The sequence below is a fragment of the Magnolia sinica genome, chromosome 19, assembly GCF_029962835.1.
Source record: "Magnolia sinica isolate HGM2019 chromosome 19, MsV1, whole genome shotgun sequence".
NCBI classification, from domain to species: domain Eukaryota; kingdom Viridiplantae; phylum Streptophyta; class Magnoliopsida; order Magnoliales; family Magnoliaceae; genus Magnolia; species Magnolia sinica.
Window position 1 is genome coordinate 6,967,731 of NC_080591.1, and position 5,532 is coordinate 6,973,262.

Sequence of the window (5,532 nt, forward strand, 5' to 3'; positions counted from 1 at the left end):
TAATCATAGTGTTATTTGTTCCTATGACTTAAGTGATAATAATATTCCTATGAATGGTTTGGATGGCAAATAAAGAACATGGCCGGCTCCAAGAAGGTTTCAACTATGGACGTTTCTACTCTACCTATTTCAGTGGTATGGCTCACCAAATACAACTTGATCCAAAACTTTTGTGGCCCATTAATATCAATCATCACTATTTCCTTTGCTATAGTCCACCTAAAAATTGAATCTACTTCATTTTTTTGCTCATGGACTAAAATAACACTAAAATAACAAGGTAAAACATATGGATCACATGGATATAAAATACCTATGTCAATGTGGGCTTTACATTCAAGGCCTCACTATGTTAGTTGAGGTAGAGGCTGCACCTAATCCGCTCTCTCTTGCTAAAGAAAACCTTGTGGGTGGCACATCGGAGCTGTGCATTAGGTGAGACACGTTGTATGAGTGTCTTAGGGTGAAGACTAGGCCGGTCAACTAATCAGGTGGGCCAGTCATTTTTCCAATGGACTGTCTAAGATTGACTAGATTTGTTCAAGCCCAAATTTAGCATTGAGATATTACCCAACGGATGTGATTACAAGAAAAGGTCATCTACACTATTAGGGAACTCCTGATGCATGACTTGGATCTTCTCACACTGCCAGGTTGGCACGTTAAGTAGAATGAAGTGTGGACAGTGGAGAAGTGTGCCTTGGCTCTAGTTAAAATAGAGTAATGCTCAATATGTATGCAGACATAAATTGCACAGGTGGAAAATTTTACCCCAATTTAAACCTTTCAAATAACAAGTCACTCCTATTTAAATTGTTCAAATCACGAGTCTCATTGTAAATGAAGCACAACCAAACAATTACCCTAAACTTATTATTGATTTTTAGACATAAAATTGACGGTTGAAAAGGCAACTATCCAAATTTAGTAGACAATGGGCAGTGGTATGTCAACGCCGACTAGCTCGGGGGGCAACCTCTCATGTCTCCGGTACCACATCTCTTACGTTATATGTATCAGTTGTTAGGAAAAAAGAAAAAAAGAAAAAAGAGTTGCCTAGTGAATAATAAAATCGACTAGATGAATATTAAAATTGACGGGTGAATAATGCCTAATGAATAGTGACAACCAGTGAATAGTGGCAGATAAATAGTGCCAAGGTGAATAGTGGCCAATGAATAGCGGGTAAATAGTGTCGATCGATGAATAGTGCTAATAAATAGTATCAATTGGATGAAAAATGTTGTTGGCTGAATGAATGGTGAAATCGGCCGGTGAATAGTGAAGTCGACTGATGAATGGTATCAACTAGATGAATAGTGTCGTCGGCCAGATAAATAGTAAAATTGGCTAGTGAGTAGTGACTAATGAATAGTGTTGTGATTAGTAAAATGATTGTGAATGGTAAAAAGAAATAAGAAGAAAAAATGGGTCAAAACTATTTTTTATCGTCTCTTCATATTCTCTATGTGCATTTTCCATTCTCTTAATGCAAAGAGAAATGGGGGTGTTGTTCATATCCATTTTTGGTACACTTATGTGGGTTAATGAGATGTCGCAACGTGTTGGCACTTCGTGTTAATTAATAAGCAAAATCCTACTTACGCCCTCCATCATTATTTACACTCAATTCGGCGTGCCCGGATCAAACGATCTATAAGATGCCACGTAATATTCTTGTCATATGTGGTGTAAATGACTTAAAGAGGAAAAATAAGAGATGTGCATATGAGAAATAGAATATTAATTACTAGAGTTCTATAATAAACCACTCTATGCAAAAGTAAAAGTCTCATTAAAGAAAAAGTCACTCTCTCACCATTAAATGTCAGAATCACATCAAAGTATCTTTATTTAGCATTAAATATTAGAGCCTGTCCAAAAGTACTGTCTAAAGATACCAAAGCCAAGTGACGTAAGGACTCTAGCAACTTTCCAATGCGGGAGTCTAAAGACGTAAGGATTCCGGCTGATGCATGTGAGAGTCTCTCTTGTATACGTGGCCACATGTGATAGACTATACTTATGTGGGAGAATTAAGAAGAGTTACACAGCCGAGCATCCAAATCCTTCGCAATGCTGAAGACTATACAAGGACATCGCCTCTTAGAAGCCTATAAAAGCAATTATTGACAAAGAACTTCGAGCCTCAAACCGTTACAAACAAGCCTAGCTTTATTTATCATCTACCATGGATATTTATCTTTTTACCTGATTTTAATTTAACACAACCCCCATTGTTGCTCATAGCATGAGCCTTAGTTATTAGTCCTTAGTTTATCCCTCCACCCTTCATCCGCGGCATCCCGTTGGATCACAAGGAAGTTGTTCATTCTCAAATGGAAAATGATGTGGGGCTTTTTTGCTACGTGATAGGTGATTCCATTGTCCATCTCATCACGAAGTTTGGTCCACACCAAACAACAAATGGATAGTTGACTCACAATCGTATCGCCATGTGCTAGGTTCCTATCAAAATCATGAACATGCTGTCATCTCACTGGCGATCTCTCCACGGAGCTTGATTTTGACCGACCAACAAATAGATTGTTGAAAATCTGACTGCCATCGGTCATCTCACTATGAGGCCTGGTTTTTAATCGAGCGATGAATAGATGAACATCCATCACATCATGACCGTTCTGCAAAGAAGCTCAATCCCAATTCGGCGACAAGTGGATCATCATCTCTTAACCCAATCGTGAGTCCCACTAACTAAAATTCTCACCATTCATGGATCTCTTTCAATCCCGATTGGGCAACAAGTGGATCATCATCTCTTCGCATCATATTAACTGGCTCAAATCTTATCCAAAAACCAAAAGCAATAAATATAACATGAGAAATTATGGAGATTCTTACAAAGGAGTAATTTTATTTTCAACTCATACAAAGGTTTATCCATTCAAATAGTATAAAAGATCATAACCAAACATTTTCAAATGCAAATCTGTCTTAAGAGGCGTTTAGCAGGATGATCGGGCCACTGTCTTCGTTAGCCATGGATGGGGGGCCGGTTAAGGTTCCTCACTGGTGTTGGTGGTGGCCACTGCCCCCTCAGCAGTGATACTTGAGGGTGGTCCCTATCAGCACCTACAATCACTTTTAAAGAAGTAGCGAAAATTATATAATAGAAAAGTAGCCTCTGAAAGCTTCAAATCATAAAGAGTTATTTGATGATATGGCAAAGTACATCGCTTGATATGCAGGCTCTAAAAAATTGTAAATGTGTCATGCATTAAATAAAATTGAACCCATTAAATCATTGAAGCCATTGAGGCTTAGACACACCCCAAAAATTAGATTGGTTAAACAATCCTAACCTCTAATTTATGGACACTTGCTTGTTGAAATGTGACCATTGGATAATTTTTATTTTTTATTTTTAACCATGAAATCAATGTCGACGAATCCAACAGTCAGAAAATTAAATAAGCCTAATTTTTGGCGTATGGGTTAACTAAATCGGGACACGTGGACAATTTAATTTGAACATTTATGCCACGCATGCAATTTCTAAATAAATTTCTAAGTGCCTGCCCAGAGTATCGAAGATTTTCTCATTCTAAAATGTCCACGGAGTAAATGTCCACAAGTGTTGCAATTTGGTTATTTCTATTTTATCAGACAAATAATTGTAATTCAATTCAATAGTGCATTCATACACATCCTAGATCAACCACTAAGAAAGAAATTTATACCTGATTGGAGATCACCTGTTACTATTTTCCTTGATTGAATTGGAGATACGATCAAAGCAAAGAAGAAGAGAGAAAGGATGGCCACGTACGGAAACTTTCTTTGGAGAGCTCTTCTTCTTTTCCACACCTTTGAAAGAAAAAAGAGGAAAAAAAAAAAAAAAACCTCCAAGATTCTTATAACCTCGGAACTCAAAACTGCATTATAATATACAGCCCGAGCTCTTGTGGATGGGAGTGGATTAGGTACGGCAGGGGTCGTACCCAAGACGGTGTGGCATTTACAGCAGGGCCCAACTTTATTCATTTATTTTATATCCACGCCGTCCATCTAGTTTTTCATATTATTTTAGAGTAAAAACCAAAAAATGAAGTGATACAAATCTCAGATGTACCATACTATAGGAAACAGTGGTGAATGAAAGCCCTATAATTTAAAACTTATTAGAGCTCCACGTAATGTTTATTTTCCATCCAACCTGTTGATAAGGTCAAATAAACCTGGATGAAGTGAAAAATTAAAAATCAGCTTGATCCAAAACTTATGTGGCCAATTAATGGTCAATCACCACTGTTTCCTATGATATGGTCCACATGAAAATTAGACCCGCTTCTTTTTTAGGTTCATGCCTTAAAATGATCTATAAAAACAGATGAAAGGAGTGGATATAGAATACATACTCAAGGTGGGACTGCAATAAGGTGCCGCACCTCATCCGCCCCAAACTGCAGATGCAAGTCGGTCAACGTCATTTAAAGCACTTAGACGTGGACCATCGTCGAAAACGGGTGGTCATTTATACACAAAGTGGGCCAGTCTTATAAGGTAGAGCAACCGTACAATGGGAACCCTCCAATAAAAGGACTGGATGTTATATGCATGTGTCATGTTAGCACTCACATGTGGTTTGGATTCGCTACTCCCTCTGCCACCAGCCAATGGCTGATGGTCGATGCTCTGTGGGCCCCACCATGATGTATGTGTTTCATCCATGCTGTCCATATATTTTTATAGATCATTTTATTGTATAGGACCAAAATGAGTTATATTCCAGTCTCAAGTGGACCACATTACAGGAAAAAGTGTTGAATGAGCTTCAACCATTAAAAACTTTTTGAGGGCCATAAAAGTTTTGGATAAGCTTATCTTTGTTTTTTTCCCTTCATTTGGGTCTGTATGACCTAATCAACAGATTGGATGTCAAATAAACAGTACAGTGGTCCTTAGGAAGATTTTAATAGTGAATATCCAATCACTATTGTTTTCCTTTGGTGTGGTACACCTGAGATTTATATTCCTATCGTTTTTTGTATGAAATCTAAAATAATATATAAAAATGGATGAACGGCATGGATGAATCACATACATCATGGTGGGCCCACAGAGCACCGACCATCAGCCACGGGGCTGGTGGCAGAGGGAGTAACCAATCCGTTCCCCTCATGTGGTGTTATGCACGTGATCTGCCTCGTACGGCTGTGTAGACTTAGCAAAGCTCCTGTGAATCGTGCTATATTTTGCAAATGAGGAGCCATTTTTTTATGTTTTCGACCGATCGGGTTTCACTGGACGCGGATTAAGTTACAGCACTCTGAAGCTAGGTAGGGCCTACTATGGTGTTTGTTAGAAATCCACACCGTCTATCAGTTTTTCCAGGTCAATGTAAGACGTGGAATCAAAGAAATGCCTACTGTTGAAATCTTCCTGGGTCTGCCTTGATTTTTATATGCCATCCAAACAGTTCATAAGGTCATTCCGACTGGGATGAACAAACGCTTAGCTTGATACCAAATTTCCGTGGCCCTGTGAATGGTTCAATGGTAGTCGTTCAAT

General features: G+C 38.4%; 1 long non-coding RNA gene across 1 annotated transcript; it reads right to left on the reverse strand.

The window, feature by feature from the left end:
- Nucleotides 1-2,807: 2,807 nt before the first annotated feature.
- On the reverse strand, nt 2,808-4,454 carry LOC131235187 (uncharacterized). The gene is made up of 2 exons (XR_009165973.1): nt 3,702-4,454; nt 2,808-3,102 (listed from the first exon to the last, which is right to left on the reverse strand). It is a non-coding gene; the product is annotated as an uncharacterized LOC131235187 (long non-coding RNA).
- Between the last annotated feature and the right edge of the window lie 1,078 nt (nt 4,455-5,532).